The following is a 26920-nucleotide window of genomic DNA, read 5'->3' on the forward strand; positions in this document are numbered from 1 at the left end:
TCATCCGATATTGACTTTAAAGGCAGTAGAAGCCAGATCTCTACAATTATGGGTGTGAGATGACGTACAAGTATGTGTGCGAACTTTCATTAAAATAGCCACAGAGTCAGATATTGCTCCCATATATATCATTTATTTAAGGCTATAGGAATCCACAACTTTTGTCCTATCGTAAGAATATCTTACAAGATTCTACTCGATATTTCAATAGGTATGCAAAATTTATGTCTGAGAAGATTTGGAGATAATTTCTATATATATTAAAAGTGATACGTAGACTAGGTGGTATTATATTGTCGGCTCCGCCCGACTTTTGCCTTTCCTTACTGGTTTTTTGATTGAAAACATTTTTATTTTCAATTAAATTTTTAACTGAAAAAATTTCTTTCGTTTTTGCCCTTCTTTTGTTTGGTCACAACAATTGTTGTTGGAATTACCAGCTTAGATCAATGTGTTTTTATTTCTTACTTCTATTTCAAATAGAAGAGCAAAGCAACGAATACCCTAGAGTCTAAGTGTGTTAATTGCATTGGGGGCGGGCTGAATGGATCGCGATTTTGGCTATTGCCAGGGGCCTCATCAGCTTGCGATGCCACCAAAAGATCACATATTTCCACCTATTCGCTAATTAGTGATCAGTGCAATAGTAGAAGCAATTTGGGGGGGTCTTGTCATTCAACTTTTTTTTATAGCGCAGTAAGAAAAATTCAAATCTAACAGCCAACAGTTCTTCAAAAAAGACATCTTACATCAACAACACATACAAAGCCAAAGACTTGTTATCCACAGACAAACTTTGCTTGCCATAGAATAACTTTTCAATATGCTCATATTGAGGCTTCATATTTTTCGATGTGCTGTTCGTGCATTCATTTGTCTTTGCACTGCTTTAGTTTGGTCACAAAAATTAGTTCATTTTATTGTTTGATTATCCATCTTAGATCAATGTGTTTTTATTTCTTGCTTCTTTTCATTTTTTTTACTTTTCTTGATATTTTTTCTGTGTACCGAGTGCACTTGATTTTATGGTGGCTTGCCACTGTTCCTTGCTTTCAATGTAAGACCTGAATGAGGGTGTCATAACCTCCTTACCAAGGGGTCGAATCATATTTTCGATTTTCGATCATTAAACTCATTTTGAAAGAGAAATTTACACATAGAGGATCAGTTTAATGAAATATAATAGGCCGTCGATATCAAAAAGTTTCAAAAGTTTTCTATCTATCTAACTGGTTAGATTGTTCCATCAAATAATGCTAATTTACAACCATTTTATGGACTAAAGTCCATAAAATGTGTCAAACATTTTTTTATTTTTCTTAACGTGAACAACCTTAGAGATAAGTTTTGTGATCTTTAAAAAAGTGGTAGATTTTTGAGAAAGTTACTCACTTTCTGTTTCCCCGCTTTGCCAAAACTGTTACATTTTCAATTCAAATGGCTGAATACATACATATATAAGAAAATTGTAAATCTGCGATATTGTGTAAGTAAATCTTTTTAATCTGTGGGATAATACAAAATTTTACAAAGTATTTTTCTGCCAGCAACAATTTCCTTATATCTGTGTTCTCTATCAAAAGCTAAGCATAACACTAGCCAAGAAGAATTTTTTAATGAATTGTGTCTTGTTTCCCTTGTTGTATGGGTTCAGCATCCGGTTTGAGTGTTGGTGTATGGTTCGGTATTTGCTTTGTGAAAAGTGTGAAAAGATTGCAGAACAAGTGGACAACCAACCATTCATGGTGGGAGGTACGTCCATGTTGCCCGCTGGTGTGAGTCGTCATAAAACAATAAAATGTGTATCCAGACGTAAAAAATCTACTTTAAATAGAGACTAATTTAAATACAAAGAGACACAGAAAGTAGGCAAACATATAATTTACATTCAACTAGACACACACACAGATACAAAGACTGGGGATATACAATAAGAATAAATACAAATACTAACACAGACACACACACACAAATACACAGACAGCTACAAATAAGCGCAATATAATGAAAGGAAAGAATGCATTCGATTGTTGTGAATTGAGACAAAGAAGAAATCTGTTTGGAATAATGAAAATAATCCGATTTGAATGCGTGGTGCTTGGCAATGGGTTTCAAAGGAAATACTAAATCGAAATGGGTATCGAACAGAGCGAGAATGTAAAAATACACAACGGAACAAAAAACAGAACACTTTGATTGAGCCGTGGAGTTGGAGGGGGGTTATGTGGGACACACTCCAAAACCTGCTCAACCTGCTTATCACAGCCAGCTCAATGCGAAACTGAGTTGAGTTCCTGCAACACAACATCTTCTTTTGCTGTGAATCCCGTCACTGGGGAAGTCATACAGATTCGCCTAAAATATAATTTAGCCTAGAGGAAGCAACTACAAAAGGAGTGCAGTTACACACACTATCGCCATGCCTGGGGTCTGGCATAACGGTAGAAAGCAGTGTTTCACGGTATAACGGTAAGAACTGATTGCATTTTATTTATTACACATTACGCTACAATACAATTAAATCAGAATTCAGAATACAGAATCAAATACAGAACAAACATAAATTAAAACAGGATCTCAAATAAATTGTACACAATAAATATAAACAAAACGAACGGATAAATTAGAAAATAAAACGAGAACAGTTTTCTTTTATATATTCTTAAGAGTCTTCCTTCTAGAGTAGAAATTAAAGGTAGATTGAGGCATTACATTTGCTTTTTTAATTTTTTTAACTTTAAATTTCAAAAACAACTTTTGAGGCTTGATAGAGGGTGAGAGTTTAGCATTTCTATTTTTTTTTCAAGGGACAATATATTTGACATGAGGGCTAGGACAGAGCGGTCTGGTTGGGGAAGGAGCGGGGGTGCTGATTGTTTTGAGCCTTTGGGGGTGAGGGTATAGTCTCTTCATTTCTTTAGGTTTTTAAGCGAACTTTGCGTACGGGCTTCACCGCCCCATTTGCGGTTGAACCGGCAACGGAAGCATTTGGCGAACTGTTGTGGCTTTGTTCGTTCGATCGATCGACGAGAGTTTTCTTCTTCAGCATTAAAGGTTCTCCAAAAGGTCGAGTTATGTTCGTTGTATTATTGGCCGCAACTTCTGTGAACAAAACATTGAGAAAATATATCAATGGGAGTTGTCCATATTGGAGAAACGCAAGCATACTCTCTGTTATGTTTCGTGTTAGAGGCAAAGTCGGCACTGGCATATGGCATATGGAGTATTAGTATTAGCTTGAAGAATTTATAGTTCTCAGTTGAAGATTAATTTAGATAAGTTTGTAGATTTGGCGCTTTGGGCAAGACAAGTGGATGTTGTTAAAGAGACTTATTTGCTTTTTAGTTCATGCCCTGACAAATGAAGATGTCAACTTTTGTTTGATGTCATTTTGTATCATAACCGTTAAGTTTTTGTTATAAAATATTTTCAGCGTTAATGTACAATATGTTTAATTAATAAAAGTGAAGAAAAGCAAGATTGATTCCGAAGGTTATCATAACCATTCGATGCAAAGCAAGGGAAGTAATGACAATTTATTCCTATCTATTTGAAATCCAATTCATTTGATACTCTTAACTTTGATCGTTTCACGACATTAATTTTTGATACCATCCACTGTGGGATAACACCTCTTAATATTGATCTATGATCTTATATTGATTCTAAGTCGATCTATCGCTATTCGCCTGCCTATCCATCTGTGTGTCAAAATATTTATCGTTCGTATGAATAAAGCCAGCCGTTTTTCTTGTCGATGTAGTTTGATCGATAATGAGTATGATGGTTCAAGAGCCCATAGAGGGCGCAATATTTATACGACTATGCAGTAAGTTGGACTCGTAGAATGCGATCCATGGTGAAAGGTATATAAGACTAGATCATATACTGGTTTAGATTTAGATCTTTCTGCTTCTATTTAGAGATCAGAAAACTAAAACGAATGTAATAGTTAGTTTTGTATTATTGGTCAGTAAGATAGTAAATATTGTAGTTACCATGCTACAAGGGGGAAACGTAGTGAAAGCGTCAACAAATGATTTTCAGCGCTATAATAACAAGTAAGAACGTGCTAAGTTCGTGCGAGCCGAATAAGCGATCCCACCACCATAGATAATGCTTAACATTTCTACTAACAAATTTAGTTGAATGGTATAGGTGTACTTGGGGTAGCAGATGGTTTTTGGAAGTTGCAACAGAACAATACGTGCACAATTTCAGAAAAATCCGGTAAGACTTCTAGGGGCTCAAGATGTTATGTTGAAGTGCGGGTTCATAGGGGCTATGTTCAAATCCGAACCGATATAAACTTGGCCTAAGTGCAATCCTCAAGGACCATTATTAAAAATGGGAATATTTCCGAAATTTCAAGTAGATAGTTGGCTTGTTTGAACGCTATTTTGTTTGTGATAGACAGACGGATGAACATTGCTAGATCGACTTACAATGTTATACTTTAAGGGGTATCAGATCAATATCGCTCTAAGTATACCCTTAAAGGTGTATTCTTAACTGAAACTAAAATTTAGGAAGATACACATACGTACATCAAAACGAAAATGTCCCTGTTACCGTTTTCCACTAATGCTCGTTAACACATAGTGGCAGACTGCAATCCGATTGCATGCGTATATTAATGTTTGGTCCACTATGAAAACACAGTTAAATGATTGCGGCAAAGCCTATTAATATCTACTACCATAGAGTAGATATTACGTGATTGTTGGCATTCTAGGTCGGCTAAGATTGATATTTTGGGGTTTTTGGCTGAAGAGGATTCATAAATATCGCAGCAAAATAAATCTTTTTAATCATCCTTGACTATGTAACACTGCAGTCGTAGTTGGAAACCTAACCTAATCGTCGTTTTTATTACTTTTCCAACTACGATTGCTAACTGCAGTGTTATATAGAAAAAAGATTACTAAAAAGATGTCTTCTTTGAGTGAACGATTTTGGTAATGATTTCGAGCCAAAGAAGCACAAAATTAGCAAAACGAAACTTTGTTTCAATATAACAAAAACACATTTCGTTTTGAACTTTGATTGCTGATTGCTTCTAATATTATTTTTCAAATGACTCCCAATTTTCTTTTTTACTTTAATAGCATCTTTAATTTTTAAATATAAACATTTAGGTACTCTCGTATTAGTAAGGATTTTCTTTGTCCTTAACTAAGGTACTTTTTTTAGATCAAGTAAAAATTCTTTTACCAAAAAAATGGATCCATAAACAGTTTGAGTTAAGTTCTTCATCTTTCGCTGAAACAAATATATTTTCAGTTTATAGACATTTCTCACTCATAGAGTATTTAAGTAAACCCATCTTCCCTATGAAACGTCTCAAAAATCCCACTGGGGACTTCAATTCTTCAAGAGAGTCTGTTTGCGGACCTTTCATACGGTATTCTTACACGCAAAAAAAAAATAAAACGTTTGGAATGATTTGCGAGAAAGAATTCCGTTTAAATGGAGAACTATTAATTTTATAGTAACTGTGCAATATTTCGCTCAACAGTTCAACCTTAGTCGTGAATTTGCATCATTTCTATTTCAAAGTTACTTTGGATGTGGTTAAACCTTTCTGAACTTCGTCGGTGGTAAAGGATGACTCTTTTAAGCAAATATTCAAAAATTCTTTTACAATAAGCAAAACATGCTTCTTTACAGCAAAAGACGATTTATAACACGAAAAGATGATTCTTTTGTTTTTATCTTGTGTCTCTTTCATGCGTCAGAGAGTGTATCAAAAAAAAGCTAGGTCTGTCAGCAGTCAGCATTGGGAAGTTCACCATCGTGTGCGAATGTAAACTCAGAAAAAGGAAATTTTTCAAATTTTATTTTAGGTGAAAAGAAGTAAGTGTGCTAAGTTCGGCAGGGCCGAATCTTGAGTACCCACCACCATGGATTCCGCCTATTAACTGAGTTTTTATTTGAATTATTTTGGTCTCACCATAATGACCGATTCAAATTAAACTTGACACTGATGTTGTAAGTCAAAAGATAGGATTTTGGGCCAAATTACAGCTAAATCAGGTGAAAATTTTGGCTTCTAGGGTAAAGCAGTCAAATCCGGGGGTCAGTTTATTTGGGGGCTATATCTGTTAATAGACCGATTCGGAGCATACTCCGCATGTATGTTGGAAGTCGTAATTCAAGTTTTTGTTCCAAATTTTAGCCAATCCTGATGAGAATTGAGTCTTTCAAGAGCTCAAGAAGTCAAATCCGGAAAAAGGTTTATATGAGGGCTATATCTGTTTATAGATCGATTCGGATCATACTTGGCATGGATGTTGGAAATCAAAATTCAAGTCTATGTTTTAAATTAAAGGCAAATCGAATGAAAATTGAGCCTTTTAGGAGCTCACGAAGTCAAATCCGGTAGTCGGTTTATATGGGGATTTTATACAAATATGAACCGATATAGCCCATTTGCAATCTTCAGAGACCTAAATCAATAAGAAGTATCTGTGCAAGCGGCTAGCTTTACACATTCGACCGCTATCGTGGTTTCGACAGACGGACGGACGGGCATGGCTAGATCGACTCAGAAGTCGAGACGATCCAATATATATATACTTTATGGGGCCGCAGATCAATATTTCTAGGTGTTACAAACGGAAAGACTAGATTTGTATACCTGCAACTGATGATGGTCGTATTTAGAGTACCACAAACAAAAAACCTCATACCAAACTGCACCAGGCTGGAGGCAACAACAATTTCTACGGTGTATATTTTGCTTCATTAACAAATATCCATTCTTTGTATTCGTTGCAAATTCTTGAAATTTTATAGTAACCAAAATCCCAATGATTTTCATTAAAGAAGTTTATGAGATTCCCAAAGCGATTTTTGTAAAAAAAAATAAAAAGTCAACATTTTTAGTTAATACTCTTTTGGGGCAAAGATGGATTGGAAATGATTTGTTCCCTAAAAAAATATAAAGTGGGTCCTCTCACTGTCATTTAAGTGCTTTTAAATACAATTATCACAACTATCATTGACTTCAAAGGCGATATTCAAGGTTTGACAGATGTAATATTCGATTTCGAAAGTAGTCAACAAATGTAGACATGAACAAAGGATGGCTTCATTTACAAAAGCTTAAAAAAAACTTCTTGAAAAATATTCATATCGCAACGACAGCAACAAATCTGTATGAAGTTTTGTGAAAAAACAGACGTGAATATAAAACACAAAAAGTTTAGTGGTCTTCATTATCATTCATTAATGCATGAATAAAAAAAAGTACAAGAAATATGCGCGCACACACACATACACACACCGAAAGAGTGATATATGAACTCGAAAAGACTGAATAGTTAGATTTTGGGTAAGGGGCGTGGGCTTTACATTCTCGGAGACGAAAGTAACAACAACAACAACGACAGCAGTATGAAATCGGGGAAAAAGGCATGCACGAAACACAGAACAACACTTAAGGACTGACTATCAACGGCGAACTGTCGTTGTGGGGGAGCATCCGTCCATCATCACTGGCATCCGTAGCAGCAACAGCAGTGGCAACGGAAATGTTGGGAAACTATGGTTGCACGCAGACACTCACTCACCGCACTTAAGCTTTCACTCTCATAACAAAGTCACACATACACCCACACACACACGACCAAACATAACAAAGCGTAATGATTGTGAACAGAATATAAAACGTGAATGTACAACAACAAAAAAAAGGAAATAAAACACGAAACACAGCGACTAAAAAATGAGCAAAGAGGAGACGTTGATGGCAAAAGTGCTGATGTGACAAATATTTTTCACACAATTATAATTTGAGGTTTCTCAAAAGAGGAATGACTTTTCGTGCTCAGTCTCGACCGAAGGGAGTACGTGAAGACAGGCACCGTGCCAGGCGACCATCCGACTTCAGAGGAAGACAACCAGATGCAAAGGACATGGAAATCCTACAAGAGCTACTTGTCACTCGAAAGCTGGAAAATGCTTCTCTTTTTTTCTTGTGGAATTGCTTAATGATCAATAGTATGTGTATTCGAATTGGACAATAAAGCCCAAAAAAGCAATCGAATTGAGAATTTCTTTCACTTTCTTTTCAGAAAAAACTTTTGCTACAATTTTGTGTGTGTGTGCGTAACTGTGAGTATGATAGATTGGGGAAGGTTGTGCCATTTTATTCTTTTACCCTGCCCCATTTCAGCTGAACATTATAGTTGTAAGCTTTGATTGCCATTAACACGTCATTCGTAGAAAAAAGGACGTAAAGTATGTTAGTGCCAACTCAAATACTCGCGCACACACAAAACACTCTTTTAATCAAAAAGGGATTTAAAGGCACAAAAACACGTTAACGTTTTCTCGTCTTTGAGGGTGCCCTCTCCGCACCAAGGGGGCGCTTCTCATTTACTCATGATTAAAAGCAACGAATGCATGTGTGGTTGGCAAAACAAAGAGGCTTCTACCAATTTTCCCTTATTCATATAAAAAAGAGGTCATTTCATTCAAACAATGATTTATGGCCCAACCAACAATTACCCTATGTTTAATTTCTCTCTGCTGCCATTAACCATCCATTTCCCGATTGCTAGTTGGAGCATTTATAGCCAAAGTGGCATAAAGAAAAAATGAAAAAAGGGGTTTCCACAACTAATATTTTTTTTTTATGAAATATGTAGTTACAAATTATCCGTCATGAATGTTTATATGCAATCCTCTGTAAAGAGATAAACTAATGGACAACAACAAAAAACTAAAAAATAATGGTGGTGAAAATGAGGAAATTGTTTAAATGAAATAGTGTGACAAATGCAATTTTAATCTACAATTTCAAGTGGGTAAGAAAGTTGAGATATGTGGTATACATCGATATCCAACAAATTAGGCATTTTGAGAAAGGGCCTAACCGGTGAAGCCAAGCTTGGCAATTAAACAATGGTTCTGAATTGTCTTTCAATACTACACAAAAGACTTCTACCTAATTTGGTTTTTTTTATTGATTCAAGGCTTTTGGCAATGATTCAAATCAAATTCAAAAATCATCATTGAATTGGAGACACTTTATACTAATGATTGCAACATATAATTTCTTATTTGGATCTCATTTAAAAAATCCTTTTTTAAAGTAAGAGTTTTTACGAGTACATTTAAAATAATTAAAGGTTTTTATTTTTAGAAGAGATTTTCAGTATCTAGTGTTATGTGCAACGTCGTCCCTTTCCCACAGAAATCGTTCTAAAATTCCACCATATTTTGACCTTCGTCACAAAATTGTTGTTTCTTACATACGACACAAAAAAGGTTCTCTTAAAGTATCATTTCAAAGAAAAATTCCTTGATCTTAAGTAAAACATTATTCACCAAAGAAAGGTCTCCTAAAAAGTTGAAAAATTGGAATTTTTCAAATGACCATATCTTTAAATTTAGGACAAAGTAAAACATTTCTTATATCAGCTGAAACAAAGGAATATAAATTTCTTCCTCAATGCATCGCATAAAATAAATCTATTTAAAGGGACGAACTAAAAGGAGTATAATTGGAGCTCATACCCAGAAGATTACATCTAACTCTTTATGCATTTGAAAGGGGAAAAAGGAACTAAGGCATTAAAATGTCATATAATATAGACATATTATTTTACATTTTAATGCCTTAGTTCTTATGTCTCCTTTCAACTTCAATATTCTTGAAAGCCAAAACATTCTAAGTCTAACTGGAGATGTCCGTCCGTCTGTTGAAAGCAGGTTTATTAACTTAATATTTTGTGCACAATCTTCTTAATGATGTAGGTCGGCTATGATTGTAAGTGGGGCGAGTCGGGCCACGTTTACATACAGCTTCCGTGTGTACCGATTTCCTGATTGATTTGTTAGCCTCTATAGGATGCAATTATAATCGGTTTTGACTGACATTTTTCATGTGGACTTTTTTAAGACTTCCAACATCTATAGTAAACCGATACAATAACCCATGGGAACCACTATAGTCCGCATACAAACAGATCTTTGGATCTGTTTTGCCCAGTAAAAATTCTTTTGCAATTGAAATGTAATAAAAATGTTCATTATGGCTTCTGTTATGATTTTCAATGGCCATGAACCCATCTCCTAGAAGCACGCGGTATTCTGCCTACATCCAAATCAAGTATGTTCCGAAAAGATCTTAAACGAGATACAGCATCCATAGCCCTACAAAAATTATGATTGATAAATAAGCTGAATTGGTTTGCATCATTAGACCTTACATTTGCGAAAATGAGGTGGAATCAACAGTTGCGGTGAATAGATTGTGTTATCGAGAGATAATGAATGATATTTTATGGTCGGAGATGAAAGGCGCTAAGTACCACGCAAGCAACGAAAAGTTTCTGGCCAGTGTAACCTCTGGAAGAGTTGATTGCAATAGGCCTCCACGATCTTTTAATTTAACACCTTGTGACTTCTTCCTTTAGGGCCATGTGAATCATAAGGTGTAAGCCAACAGTTCCATGCATTTAAGTCATGACCTCAAAGATAGAATTCGTCAGACTAGCGTGGCCATAGTTCAGCCACTTTGCAATTCGGTTGTGAAAAATTGCATGATAAGGAGATGGTGCTATAAGCAAGGTCGTTGTGGCCACTTGGCTGATGTTCTTTTTCATTGTTAACTGCATTTCCCTCTCTTTGTAATGCAATTAATATCATTTCATGTTTATTGAATACCAAATTACACCTCTTATTGGAAACCCCTTTATGTCCCATGCATTCGAACCCATATCCCACATTGCGTGTCACGTTTCCGTGAAATTTAAAAAGAGAATTAATCGAATTATATGACGTGACCACTAAGGTAATTCGATTCTTCTTTTATAATTTCCCTATTTGTTCAACAACACATCGATTGAAAAGAAAAACGAAAACAACATCCCATCAACTGGCATTCGATTAACCATTAGGGAACATCCCATGTTGGACACGGAGATCATCAAAAGATTTTAACACACCGAATAGATGATGATTGGATATCCATTCAAACATGCGTGGGTGGGTGATTGAAGTTTAATGGCGGAAGTTGGAAAACAAATTCATTCAGAAATACACCATACACTGATAGGTACGAATATGTGTTCACAGACAAGGAATAACCAAATAAAAAAATACAAATGTATAAAAAGTAAATTCTAATTGATGATTGTTTTAAGATTCAAATACGATAGACGAGACACTTTTGTAAATGCATGCAATCCATGGAGAACGAACAACGAACATAAATTACCAAAAACCAAAAGCAAGGAACCAACAAATTCTGTATTTAATGATGACAATGAGATGGTTTGTGGGATGAGCCATCAAGGAAGAACCGTTAATACACTCAGAGTATTCCAGTGCTGCCAGCTTAACAGCTAGGCACAAGTGGAGACAAAGAAGGAGAGGAAGCTAAGATACGAGTGATAAAGTGACAAAACTTGCTGAGGACATGCGAAGGACGATGGTGATATAAATAGGTTGTCTTTTTTTCCGTTATTTTCGAAGGCTAATGCTGTGTATATGCAGTTCATGGTCGCCCTTTTCAATTTGGGTAAAAAGGAAAGGAATCGATTGAAATGCGATTGGCCGCATAACATCGGAAACTTTACCATTTTATCTACGAATGTTGCATGTAGTGCTGCTGAGGAGAACGTCTCTCTTTAAACCCATTTAAAAACAAAATGCATGGAAATGTTATGCTGTTATGGGAAAGCGAATGGTTTCCTATACCGTTGTAAAGAATATATGACTGCGTAGAACTTTTAACGGGTGCAGTTGAATTCCAATGCAGATGAATTCTAAGAAAAGTGCACGTTAGAGTTATTTTTAGTCAAAAACTTTAAGTTTGATTTTTTGCCACATGCAGAAAAAAGTTCATGTGAGTTATTGGATATCAGCAAATGTAAACATTTGCAATATAGGTTCAAGTGAATCGAAAGGAACGTATACTTCCCGTTCCCAAACTCTCACATGCTATTGGACCAAATAATTCTGGTGAAAGTAGCTTGTCAATGTGCCGAAACTGGCAAAGGCAAAAATTGTTTCAGTTATTTTTTATTAATTAAAAACATTTCTCATTAATATTTTTTCTATTTTTAAAGAATATTGGATTGGAAAAAGGGAGCAGCACTACTTGCAGCGTTTGCTTCTTAATTCCAGGAAATTTTAAAAAAAATATTCAAACCACATGTTTTTTCTTTAACAAAACTATGTACTTCGTCAATCTTCAAGGTCCTAGGCAAGAATTGATTAACTCTATTTGGTATACCTATACTCCGTGCTGATAAGAAGTGAAGTCGGCTGTGTTTAGTAATAAGGGGAAATAGAAGGAGTGACAGACATAAATTAGGCGAAAGAGCAAACAGTTGGAGAACAAAAAAATGATGATAGTGTAAACAAAGTTAAGAAAAAGATTCCATATACGATAAAGAGAAGATAACGATTATACGACATCGACAACACCCAGAGAGTTCTATATACACTTTAGGCCCCTTGGGTAGATTGGATGTGTTTTTTGCGGAAAGCCACAGAGATGCTGCGACCCAGAGATCCGCCCAGAGTTCCAGGGGAGTCTAAAACATTGTGTCACTTTGTATGTGTGAGTGTTAGTGAAAGTGGGGCATCTTAGATTATTGTGACGTAGACACATTCACGTTTAGTTGTATTACTATCGAATTGTAGTAGTAGTAGTAGAGGAACACCAAGAAAATCGTTTTGGGAATAGAAATGAATGTATTTACTTTCAGGTAATGATATTGAACGATGCTGAGATGAGCGTGAACGAGATCGCCCAAATCCCGACATTGGACGGAAGCCAGCAAATAGACGTCGACGCAAACTAGGATCAGCCGGAATGGTTTGCGGAGGCGGCTGTTGCTGCTGATACTGTGACCCAGCGAGGTACGAGTAATGTGACGGTTGTTGTTGTTGCTGTTGTGGTTGATTGTAAATGGAGGATGTTGTTGCTGCCGTTGGGCCTATTGGCGGTGAACACAGCATTGTTGCGGATGTTGCATAATAGTTAATGCCTATGCCACCGCTTAGATAAGCCGCCGTTGTCATATTGGCCACCGATGGCATTTCTGGTATATTCATGAGACGATAATCTACTAAAATTCAATGGTGTTTAAATGAAAATGATTTAAACACACAAACTCATAAATACCAATAAAATATGGATGAAAAAAATATGTGTGTATGTAAATACGTTTATACTCCAAAACCAACTAATTTAAGCCAATTAACAGGCTTTTAAATAATTGTGTAGCCTGTGTGTATGTCATATAATGAAATATACACATGAATGTTGCCCCTTTTTGCTTGCACGAAGAACTACAAATCCCAATAGTAATGACACTCACTAGTTTATCTTCTACATAACAACTACAGTCATTAGAATGAAATTATAACAAAAAAATTATGGAACAATTTGATTTATACGGTCATCATCATCATTTGATTACTTAGGTAAGTAAGAGATAGAACAGAAGACCTAATTTTAGGAGTTATTCTGAAAAGAAATTGCCAGAACAACTGATCCATAGATGTAGATATAGTAGCCATTGGTAGAGAGATTTCAAGGCTTTGCTACCAATAACAGTGCTTTGCTGATGTTCACTTGACTTATGAAAGCCTTTGTATTGATATGAAAGTCTAGACATGTTTTGAAACGTCTACCAATGACATAGAGGCATCAATGTCAAAAGATCACTTGAACTGATCATTTGTTTTCAGTAGAATTCCAAAAGTTAAGTCCTCCCTCCTCACAAAATTTGTAATTTGTAATTTATTTATTTACACCCGCACAACAAGAATATAAAATTCTTATAATTAAAGTGCGGGTAATATCTCCAACTCAAGGGCATTGACCTTCACTTCTCAGGAAGTGAACCTTTGGAAAAAAAATAGCTGGTGCAAATTTTGGTCAGACCAAATCACTATCGTAGATCGATCGCTTGTGCAAATATTTTCAAATATTTCAACGCTATGAAAAACTAGCCTTACCAACGTGTTGTAAGATATTTAGAGTGCAATTGCTTCAATGTATGCAACTATCACTGGCTTTGCTGAAGTATCGTTGTTATGTATTTGACATATTGCCTCATATTCAAACGTGGATTATATTTACATTGGCTGTGTACAACTAGGAAGTACCGGAAGCTTCAAGTTAAAAGTAAAACAAGTAAGGACGGGCTAAAGTCAAGCTAAACCGACGTTATGGTACCCTACACCACATTGGATGTGCAGGCTAAGTTGTCGGTCAAAATCGGTACATCGTTGAACAAATTTTTGAGAAGATCGATTGATAAATGCGTTAGTGAAGGTCTTAATGTAATGTCGAGACTTAGAAGAGAATCTTTCCTGCACAATTTCGTGAGAATCGGGTTACTATATATAATGGCAATTTTAGTCCAAATCAGACGAACACATGTATGGGAGCTATATCCAAATCTAAATCGATATTTTCTAATTTCAATAGGCTTCGTCTCTAGGCTTAAGAAAATGCTTGTGCCAAATTTGAAGACAATCGGATGAAATTTGCGATCTGTACTTTGTACGCAAACTAACATGGACAGACGGACATAGCTAAATCCAATCGGAAAGTGATTCATTCGAAAAGCTTTCGAATCGAACAAAAATTACGATTTTGGGCTTTTTCCGTTTCAAGGTTATACTTCACTTTCAAAGTTATGTCCAAATTTTATTTGAAATTGACACTACATCTGGGTCTATTTAATTTTCGATTTATTATTTAATGTCCTTTTTTATCGGGGAAGTTATGTTATCCCCGTTATGTGTGATTATTCTTCCACTTAAATAACGGGGTGGAGGCTAAGTTATATCGTAAATATAATCTTTGGCAGTAAGGTCCTCCATATATCTTCGGCAATATATTTCTAAATACAAACACATTACTCGAATGTACCATTTACCGATTTAAATTGTTTTTGGCGCCATGCAACATGATTTATGGAGCGAGAATAGAACAAAAACTGAGGCGTGTAATCTGTGATGGCCCATTCTAAATTTTTACACAAAAAGATGTTAAAGGTTGCAAGAAATAATATCTTCAGTATCTGATATGACAGTGGTTCTACACTGCAAAATCATAGTAAAAATTTTGTTATTATTAAACGCATAGAGAAAAAATCTTTGCACATTTTTTTATGGGTTGTTGGAGCAGTTCCTAGTCGATTCAGGGGCTGACCAATGGTTGAGCTTTTAGAGCCACTTGGCATTCACAACCTTGCAAGCTGATAGGAAACATCTTAGCATTCAGCTCACTAGGAGTTTTAGGTATATCTTTACCAGTTCATAGATTATTGAAGTACTTTCATGATTGTTTCAATTTGGTATCAATGTGCGTCGCAGAGTACAAGCTTTTGAAACTTTGGGAGGACATACATAGCTAGGATATGGTGTCACATGAGGAACATTAGATGGATTGCAGAATTAAGTTGAATTGTAAATTAGGCTTTAGAATCGTTTTCAATTTTGCGTTAGTTTTTTGTTTTTAAATTGAAAGACATGAAATGTTTTTTTTTGTGTAATGGCTTGTAGTCACTGCTATTTCTTAATAAAAAATAATGGTCAAATCGTTATGGAGTATTGATTTCTAAAGTTGTAATTTTTTTTGACATGGATGGATATTCCTCCAGGTATTACAGCACACAAAAATCTATTCAAGTTCTTCTCACTGTTATTTTGTATTTATTTGTAATTCATTTTTCATGTACAACTGTAAGATCCTAGAATTATTGATGAATTTTCCTCGGGGATGTTGTCATCAACGGCACTAGCTATCAAACATAAGGAACCGGTGGATAGGGTGCATCCACAACCTAACATCGTAATACTAAAGGAAGGAAGGAAGTCATTTTCATACCCGGACTCAACGTTGTTGTTTTTTCTCTACATGGAAATTACTAAGCACTTCCTTTGTTAAGTACTCGTTCACCAAAAAGGATATGCAAATTTCATATAAAGCATTGTGCCATAGTATGCCAAAACAAGCTTACAGGCCACACAAGTGCTTGTGGAAACGCCACTTCAGCCTTAACTGGTTTATACTGCATTTTGCGTGAATGTCAGAACACACACAAAAAAAAAATATAATTGGAGTTAAAGAACATTTGTCAAGTGCATGTACATTAAAATGGCTCGCCCATTGTGCAATGCCATTTGGCATTGCCTTTGTTCCGCAAAGGCTTATGATTTACGCGATGCATCACTAGAGCAATACAAACCATTATTTTTGTTGGAAGGGCGCTACTTGGATCGGTAAAAGAAAGTTGGTTAGACTCGTACGAGAAATCAAGAAAAAAATTAATGATGATTAAAAATTTTATATTCATACAAATGTTGATTTGTGTTCAATTTTAGCCATGTGATGTACTCTTTTACAGAATGGACTTTGATTGGAGTGTATTATAAGGAGTCGACCATATGAATTGGTTCTGTGAGAGTTCTATGATCTTTTATATCTGGATGGTTTGCTCTGTAAGAGATCCTTAGCGACTGGCATTTGATTTTGAATTAAGCCAAAGCGTATGCAAATAGATGGGAAGAATATTATTCGAGGAGTCAAAGGTGCGTTTTTTCGGGTATAAATTCAAATTTAAGAAAGTCTTATTTGACAGCTCCATAAAAAACTCACACTTTGTCTTATGGCACTTTGAACGTAAATGTGTATGTTTGTTTGTTTGTTTGTTTATTGATACCAGACATCACAAGATAAAAATCTTATAAGTGACGATGCCGGTTTAAGGAATGGATTACATCGAATATGTGTTAAGAAAAATATAAATAAAAAAGTAATTATATTATAAAATTTATCATAAGAGAATTTTTTTAGGAATTATACTTTAAATATAGTGTTTGAAAATTGTTTTCTTGAAAAGAGTAGCATTACTTATGGTTTGGATGTTGGATGGCAAATTGTTCCAAAGACGAATACTGTTGATTAAAAATTGTTTTTCAGAGTTTGAGGTTCGGAAGCGTGGTAGAATGATTTTTAGTCCTCTGCCAGATCGAGCAAAATGGAGATGATCATAAAGATATTTTGGCTGCTTAAGATAGATTATTTTTTGCAGTAAAATAACGCATTTCGCTTTGAGGAGGTTTTCGAAACTAATGTCGAATATTTTGTGGGCGAATTGAGAAATTCGGTCTCTCCTTTTCTTATTAAATATGTAGCGAGCAATGTTATTGTAGCTTACTTTTAGTTTGTTGAAGTCTCTCGAATCACAATTTGCGAAAATTTCACATCCATAAAGTAGAGTAGGTATAAGGTAAGATTTCGCTAAAAGCATACGTACTTGAAAAGGTGTAGAAGTCCGCACAGACCACAAACTTCGCAGCATTCCTTGAACTTTACCAACAGCTTTGTTTATATGATTAGTCCAAGTCAGTTTGGAATTGAATATTACACCAAGGTTGCAGGATGTATCAACAGTTTCTATTACCGAGTTGTTCAAAGTAGCTCTTACAAGAGGAATCTGGGTGGTTGATCGTTTTAAAATTTTCATCAGTTTAGTTTTTGACGGATTTAGACAGAGACTATTTTTACTCGCCCAGTTCTGGATTTCATTCAGATCGCAATTAATATTATTTATACATGATTGTACGCAATTTGGTTTAGCGCTGGAGAAAAGCTGAACATCGTCAGCGTACATTTGCACATTACAATGCATTGGAATATCAGGTAGATCATTTATGTATACAGAAAAAAGTAAGGGACCAAGGATAGAGCCCTGCGGAACACCTCTAGGTACATCAAGTGCCGCAGATGTTGTATCACCGACATTGACGGATTGACGGCGTCCGGTAATGTATGATGAAATCAGTTTACAGGCCGGTTTGGAGAAAAAGAAAAGTCTGTCAAGCTTCGAGATAAGAATATCATGGTTCACTGTGTCAAAGGCTTTACTGTGGTCCAGTAAAACCAGAAATGATACCATATTATTATCCATATTTTGTCTCAATTCTTCCACAACGTCAATTAATACAGTAGAGCAGTTTCTTTTTGTTCGAAAACCAGATTGTCTATCATTCAAAAGACCTCTGAAACTCAGGAAGGCATCTATTTGAGTATTTATAATACGTTCCAAAGCTTTAGAGAGAAACGGCAGGATAGCAATCGGACGGAACTTTGAATTCTGTTTGGGTATCGGTATAATTTTTGCCAATTTCCAGTCTGTTGGGAACGTTGACTTTGTAAGAATGTTGTTATAAATGTGTGTAACAAATGGAAGTATTTTCGGCAGTACCAATTTGGCAAATCTAGGATGTATGCCATCAAATCCCATTGCGTCAGACTTTATGGTTGCAAAACTTTGTAAGACTTCTTCGGGACTAACACATCTAAACGAGAATGTGTCTTCAATCTGTGCTGTAGAAATATTAGAATAAGTGTTTGTGCCAGGGTCCACAGTATTTATTTTCAAAAAGTTTTCATTTATCTCATCTAGGTCAGAGATAGAAAGACAATCAGTGTTGGTATTGGATTTCGATCCAATTCCGATGTTCCTTATTTCTTTCCATTTTCGCTTACTATCAATTGCATTTTCGAATTTCCTTTTATAGTACTGCTTTTTGGACTCGTTAGTCTTTTTGAGCACATCTCTTCTAGCGGATTTAAACGTGTCATACAGTGTAGGCAGTCTATAACGTTTCCATCTTTTATATGCCAAATTTCGAACGCTGATCAAGTGCTTGATTTCAGGAGTAAACCATGGCTGTTGTTTTCTGTTAGTATAAATGACTTTGACAGGAACGCATGTGTCGTAAATTGAGCAAAGGTTATGATTTAGGAAGGAAACTTGTTCGTCAACACCTTCCATATAGAAAATCTCTTCCCAAGGTACTTCATCTAAACTTTGATGCAGAAGTGGCCAGTCAATGTTTTTGAAGTCGCGATATGTCGATGTACAAACAGTGGGATTAATTTCGAAGTGGTATGTGACGAAAAGCAAATCATGCTTGGAGAATGCGGGGGCATCTAGCTGATTGTAGAGAGATATTTTGGACAAATGGCAGACAAAGAACACATCTAGCAGACTCGCGTTACTTCTTGTGAAGTGAGTTGGTGCGGAATCATTCACAGGAAGTAGCCCTAGGGTTTGCATTGAGTCGGCAAGACAGCGCTCAACAAGCACGTTGCTATTAAAATCACCAGCTACGATTATATTGTCGTACTCGATGGAAATTATATCAATAGTTTCTATTAATTCTTCAAAATCTATTGATGAATTTGGTCTGTAGACGCAACCCAGCAGTAATCTTTTCTTGTCATCAGATAAAAGTTCCAGAAATAAGTATTCAATGCGGGAAGAGCGGTTTGACATACATTTGAGAGAGCAGCTTATACCATGTTTGATATATATAGCTACCCCGCCGCCATGAGTATGACGATCCGCTCTAAACAGTTTGTATCCCGTAACATGAAAAATGCTGCTATCGATTTCAGGATGAAACCACGTTTCAGATATACAAATGGCGTCGATGTCGGAGTTAATAAATGTATCGCGAAACTCATCCATTTTGTTATTAAGACTTTGGGCATTTATGTGCACCAGTTTTAGGCCTGTTTTTTGTTTTGATAGTATTCGTATCATGCATTTTAAGTTGTCTTTGGAACATTGTTTTGCTCTATCTAATATTATAAGAAAAATAAGTAATGCTACAAAGGTTTGTATAGTTACTTAGGACTACAATGTGAAATTTACTTAAAGTAAGTGGTGTAACATTTATTTTTTCTATGCAGGAAATCAGTGAGTAACAATTTATGTAAATAATAATAAAAAGTTCGAATAATTTATATATTGAGTCATGAAATATTTTAATTTTGATCATTATTATTGCTGGAATATTCTGCTGGCATGTTGATTGGTTCAGGACCGCCGCGAAAAAGATTGATTAATTTGCTGGTACTATCAACCATGATAGGTGGCTCATCTTTTGTTCTTTTGACATATACGAGGCCACGGAGACTAAATGTTGACTCGATGCATTTTTGCCGTTTTAGTTTAAGTGCATTTTGAAGTATTTTGTAGTTATAACTGGTAAGATTTTCGTTTACATAGATATGTTTATCGGAATCATATCCCACATGTTGTAGTTGCAATGCGGTTTTATGACTTTTTTTGAACTTTTTTTAAAATAAAGTTTTTATCAGAGGGTGATGTTAGATTCACCATGATTGTTTCTGGAGTGTCTCTATTTTTATTAACATTGCAGACTCGATAAATTGCTCTGATGGTTGGAGTAGCAATGTTTAGATTGTTGCAAAGAGTGTCAAAAATTTGAAATAGATTTTCGTTATTTGTATAAGGGATACCGTTTATCCGAAGGTCACTCGCAACGTGTAAATTTTCGTGTTTTTGTTGTTGAACTTTTAGTTTTTCGATTTCATGTTTTAATACACCTATATCCTGGTTCATGTTTTCAATTTTGTCTGCCACTGTTTCAATTTTCTCAACACGATTGGTTATATTAGAAAGCTTTTCTGATAGCTTACCAATGTCTTTTCTAAATTCATCCATGCTCTTATCTATAACACTTAAGAGTCTAGATTCACTCTCGAGTATCAATGCTTTGATAAGCTCAGATTGTTTCTCGAACCGTTTATCTATGAGTTGAACAATACGTTGAGGAGAGTCATAATTAGACAAGCGAGGAGTTTTGCATACGTTCTCATCAGAGTAAGATCCACGGCCTTCTCTCCACCTTTTTGGCGCCATAACCAACTTATCTGTGGTGAGCGTGTTTTCACTGTTTATTGTTGTTATTTCAATTACTGGTACTTGCTCAGAGTGTGCCATGCTAAGAGATATTTATTTATTTTTTTTCGGTTTGTGTTTTTTTTTTTTTTTTTTTGTTTTTGTTTTGTTGTCACTTAAGAATTTGCACTGAATGTTAATTGGTTCTTTATATTTTCAAGCGCAGACACTCACGAGAATTTAGATAAAGAGCACAGAGAGATGTTCAAATTTATCTAGTTTGATGTATATGTACTTGTAGCAAACAAGTTGTTTTGTTTATTTTATTTTGTTTTGTTTATTTGTATCGACGGTGTTTGACTGTTTTTCTGTTATTTTAGGTATCACAGTGAATTTGTTATGGCAATCTTTGGTTGTCGGTAGATTGAAATGGGTTTAAACTGATGTTTCTATTAAAACTTCAAGGAGGTAATTGAAACACGTCCGTTCTCTTTCTAGCCAAGTCATATATCTTGGATAATTTTGGATAATGATGGCTTGGATAATTTTGAAGAAATCAGATCGGAGAATAAAACGGCCGATCGATTTAAAAAGGTGCTATATCTAGTTTTAAAACTATTTTTAAGATATGCAGTTATTGAAGTACTTCATATGCAAAATTCAGATAAAAATTTTGGATTCTGGAGGCATAAATCGGGGTTTCCTTTACATGATGTCAAATCAACAAATCAGCCCAATCGGATAGAAACTAAGAAGACAAACGGCTAAAATCGGAGGATTAATTGAAATAGGCCTACACCTAATTATAGCTGGTTTTGGACGTTATTTGGTGTGTTGTTAGCCACACATTTAATTCTCTCACACAAGATTTCAGCATATTCGAGGAGACTTTTAAGCTAAAAACAGTGAACTTATTTTAAATTAGACTAAAAGGGTTTCTCCCTATCCTATATGACTTTCAATAACTAATTTGAACGTCCCATAACCACCACTTCTCCTGCCCCTTCTCCCAAGCAAATAGGTAATTAGAAGCCTATGATTTCTTTGTCAGAACCTTTAAGTCTGATTTTTTTTTCATTATTTGCCCAGCATATTACGTGTATAATAATTTTGTTTGCGCCCCCTTCATAAATCGTCAAATCCTAATTAAAACGATTTATGTTCTAACCAAACTGAGCCGAAGCAACGGACAATGTTCTTTTTTCTGCGGCTGTGTTTCTTTAACTCCAGGTGAGGGCTTTAAATAATTTAATATCAGCTCAGAAAATATGTCCTTTTAATTTATGATTCTTGCCCAATTGTGAAACGAAAACAGTGAACAAACAAGCTTGGCAAACCCTTGAATTGTTAATGTTGTTGGAACAGTCCATATTTTGGATATCAAATACCAATCATGACATAATTGCTTTATACGCCAGGAAATGTGCGTCCGGAATACACACCAATCTATGAAGGTCTTAATGGCCATGTCCTGTTGTTTGCTGTGTTGCTGTACAAACAAGTGGGCCAATGTAAAGGATATTATGGCGGCAATATCCATATTTTATGATTTATTAAGCCATTTCACGTTGTGGTTGGCAAACTGGCATTTTGGCTGGTACTCCTTACGACTGCTCCGAAGACAGATGAAAAATGAAAAATCTTTGGCTGGTTTGGTTTTGTGGGGTGGCACCTTCGCCTTAACCTCTGCGCGCTCCGTTTTCGTCCTTGCAGATGCGATGTAAACATGGACTCATTAATCTCGGGCAATAAAAGACAAATAAGCACTGCCTCCAAGCACGGCAGCAAGCAGTGCGAAAGGGCATTTAATAAATGGGCGGAATGCCAAGTATTTGCAATGTCACATAGAATGGCCGGTTCTTCATTTAACACAAAACTCAGGCAATGCTGGAAAATAATGGTGGGGTGAATAAATAAAACTACCGGCCGAAATGGGCAATGCCATAGAATTACAACGACCAGCTTACGCCCCTTACATAGAAATAGATTTTCGAATGTATCCTTCGGCGCGACGCGACACCATGCGATGTCATTTTGGCATTAGTCCGCCTCAGATTTATTTTCAACGCATAACAGGAAAATCTCTAGACGATGCCATCTATAGGATGCCATCTATAGGATGCCATCTATAGGATGCCATCTATAGGATGCCATCTATGTATTGCTCCCGTATACCCAGCGACCAACATAGACTTGTGAAGCTTCTTTAAGGATTCAATTTTCAAACGTCATCGATGAAATTTGGAATCATGGTTAACCAAAGTTCCTTCTAGTTGTCCTACCATTTTGTCTTCTGTAATAGATTTTTGCACAGCAGAAAAGAAACGACATTCTTAAACATATGATTGGGGAAACTGAAGCTCACAGTAATATTGGGCCATTGTAAATATTTTCCAATATAATGATTCAAATTGAAAAAAAATTTAAGAAAACCATGGCATTTTTTGTAAATTTGCTGTGAAGGCTGCCAATATTTGAAGGCCCAAACAATTTTGAAAATCTGAAGATTTGGCAGCCTCAACAAATTTGAAATACCGAGGTTACCGACTTCAGGGCCCTGCCAAGAGGTGCCTAGACCACCTAGGCCCTTTGATATATTGTATATGCACTCTGAACGGCCGCACATCATGATGACAACGTCTTCCCTGTAGCCAACAAACTTTAACTGCCCTTTTCAAAGGACCTGAAAATCCGACAGATAACCAAGAGCCAAATACGCCTTGGTCTGGAGCATTATAGCAGTTATTGTTATGGTGCACATGAGTCTTCTTCTTCCCTCTTTCTTCCTATACATTAAAATCAATTTGTGTTTGTTTGTCGCTTTGTTTGTTTGTTCCGTATAGACTCACAAACGGCTGAAGAGATTTTCTTGACATTTTCACAGATTGTGTAGGTTAGTCTGGAAGGAAACATAGGCTACATAATTTTTTGATACCGGAAAGGAATTTTGATATACTCGACTTGGCCTCTCTTGTCTATGTCCGTCGAGAAAAAAACATCGTACAAAGTAAGGTGAAACTAAATAACTCGCCCCTAAAACTTTGCCTTTAATTTCTCTCTTCCCTCTCTAGAATAAAGGCAATAATTTCCCACATTGGTACTAGAACATTTTTAACTATCTCTAATTAATGAAAGTGCTCTGGCGTTTTCTGCCAACTAAAGTTGTAAGTAAAAAGAACAAGTAAGAGCGTGCTAAGTTCGGCCGGACGGAATGTTATATACCCTCCACCATGGATCGCATTTGTCGAGTTCTATGCGCAATATCTCTTTTTAGGCAAACAAAGAATATTGAATAAGAATATGGTATTGCTTAATATTTCAGTTCATTCGGATAAGAATTGCCCGTTGTAGGAACTCAAGAAGCAAAATCGGGAGATCAGTTTGTTCAAGCGGCTAGCTTAACTCCTTCAAAAGTTACCGTGCTTTCGACAGACAGACGGACAGACGGACAGACGGACGTACGAACATGGCTAGATCTATCAAAAATATGTATACCTTATGGGGTCTCAGACGCATATTTCCAGCTGTTATAAACAGAATGACGAAATTAGTATGTCCCCATCCTATGGTGGAGGGTATACAAATTATAATTCATAAGATGTACGCGTCTAGGGCTGTATTGACTATAATATTAGTAGGAGCGACATCCCTTAGTATGTATTAGTTCCGACGTTCTTCTAACCATAAGTTTTTAGGTGAGCCGTGCTAATGTCTTTTTTTTTTTGTTCGACATAATGTCTTCTTATTACACTTGATTTTCTCACTCCTTCGAATTTGGTTTTGCGGTGGTTGCCTTGAGCTTTGCAAAGTACCATCCATAAACGGGTTTTTATGTACCCCCGCCCGCTCTCATTTCTTAAATGGAATAGGACATTTATGGGGTAATTTTCGCTGATCATATTTGGCTTGTTCACTTTCATCATGCTACTGTCGAAGCATAGGAGGGTATGGTGCCGTGCGGTATGGTGTGTTGTGGTGGCGGAAAGTCAATTTCTTTGCTTTGGCTCAATTTCTCTCGAGAAGTGAGTAATAAGGCATTTAATTTTTATTAGCCCAACTTGTCTGCAATTAAAAGTATGTGTTTAGACATTTTTTTCAACGTTTTTTGTTTTGCTTTAAAATGAAAATGGCTAAACGGCAGCTTATTCTTCTCTGTGTCTTTGTCGTTGTCTTTTGTTTACTTCGCTGGGAAGATACAGCACATTTTCAGTGCCTGGTGAGCTGTTTAGCTATTGTTTTCACAGTGTAGTAATGAAATTAATGCACCCATAAAATTACCATGAATATGCAGCAGTGACGAATAATTTTCTCAACTCACTTTTCCGCATTGTGGTGGCTCTGTTGTCCTTAGTTCATTTGTTTAATTTGGTTTTTTATTTTCAAATAAATTTTTCCAAATTTGGTCTCAAAAGTTGCATAATGTGACCACTTCTATGTGGCATACGAAACTTGTACATGTGATATAAATAATTGCTTTAATTATTGACCAAAGAATTATCTGGTCGAATATATAAATACATAAACCAAAGTGAAATCGAAAAAAGGGGCAAATAAAATATACCGGAAGAAAAACCAATAAAAATTTTGTGCACAAAAATGCACAACGATCAAAATTAAAAATCATTTGGTTTTCTTTTATAAGCATTACAGTTCTCAATAACTCTTTAATTAATGTTGAGAATGGTTTTAATGAAAAATTTGACTACCATAGTAAGTATGGTAAAAGTAAATTAAATTCAAATAATTTTGTAAAAGCATAAGTCCATCATAGCCGACTTTTGTAAACCCTACATCACTGAATGTATCTGCAAATTTGAAAGTTGCATCAGTTTACCTACTTCAACTTTTAATCAAATGGATGGACATAGCGGATGGATGATGTAAACGCTATGAAGCTACGTCTAAATCTGACCACTTTATTTTGCACAAACTTTTCAAATAAAACCAATTATTCAAATTCTTAATAAAGTTGTGGACATGCGCTTTTGTGGCAGCAGTCGAAAGCGCATATCGGGGAGAAAATATATGTGTACGACAGTTATATCCTAATAATATATGAAATTGTAATGAACCATTAAAAAAACGAAAAATTATTTCCATCACAATTTTGTTAACATTGAAGCAAACTTGTGAGCACTACACATTAGACGTGTGTACTGCTTAAATACGTATGTGGGAATAAAATTTAAATCTAATCTGATTTTAATAAAATTGCCCACACCTCTAGAATATCGTAAGCAAATTGCTGTAAAGATATCACTAAATTTGTAGTTGTTACAGCCATCAAATTAAAGATTACTATATGGGATCTGATTTTTATTCCTAGCCGATTGTTTAAGAAATCAATCGCCGAAAGAAAAATTAAAATCGGTTTCAAGCAGGAAATTATTATTTCCAATTTTTTCATAAAAACTGCCTCAATCATGAAAATGAGAATAGCAATTACAGTTTTTGGAAGGGCGATTAAGAAATGTGCAATTGAAGAAATTGTATATGCAATTAAAAAAATTATTAAAATTTTTAAAAATTAATTTTTTTTTATTTATTAAATTTTATTTTATTTACTTATTAATTGAACATTAACTAAATTATTGAGTTGTTCGTTAAATTAAAAAAAAATTAGAAAAATTTCGTAAGCATTCAAAGAAGCTCTTAAATGTTAAAATTTCTTTGACATGTTTCTCTTAAAAAATGGAAAATTACTTAGACAAACTTTTCAGGTAGAACCAAGTTTTTGCAGGCATGTTCTAAGATCACATTCCAACATTGAATTTAAAAATTTAGAATTACAAACAAAAGGTGCATTTCTTTATGATATCTTTAATTGAAAATTATTTGAGGTTCAATTAAAAAACCAGCAAGGAAGGACAAAAGTCGGGCGGTGCCGACTCTATAATACCCTACACCTACCCTATAAGTACAATGTGGGAGTTATATCCAATTCTGAACCAATTTTGATGGACCTCGGAGAGCAAAAATATGTTCAAACTGTAATAACTACGGTTGGCAAATGACAACATTATTGCAAATTTCCCAAAATCTGACGAACATATATATAGAAGCTATATCTAATTCTGAACCGATTTCGAGCAAACTTTTCAGTTAATGTGGTAGTCGTCGAGGAAAGCGTTGTGCAAAATTTTGGCAAGATTGGTCAAACAATGCGCTTGCAGTAGCTCTAGGAGTGAAAATCGAGCGATGTATATATATGAGAGCTA

The 26920-nt window shown here is 35.5% G+C and overlaps 1 protein-coding gene and 1 long non-coding RNA gene across 2 annotated transcripts in view; one reads left to right on the plus strand and one right to left on the minus strand.

The window, feature by feature from the left end:
- LOC106081914 (uncharacterized) overlaps positions 1-26920 on the minus strand; it is a 380832-nt gene that overhangs the window by 43494 nt on the left and 310418 nt on the right. The gene's annotated exons all lie outside the window — the stretch shown is intronic.
- LOC106081920 (uncharacterized) lies at positions 21797-22552 on the plus strand. Its single transcript, XR_001220427.2, has 2 exons — positions 21797-21932; positions 22018-22552. It is a non-coding gene; the product is annotated as an uncharacterized LOC106081920 (long non-coding RNA).

Source organism: Stomoxys calcitrans, chromosome 5 (genome assembly GCF_963082655.1).
Source record: "Stomoxys calcitrans chromosome 5, idStoCalc2.1, whole genome shotgun sequence".
Classification (NCBI taxonomy): domain Eukaryota; kingdom Metazoa; phylum Arthropoda; class Insecta; order Diptera; family Muscidae; genus Stomoxys; species Stomoxys calcitrans.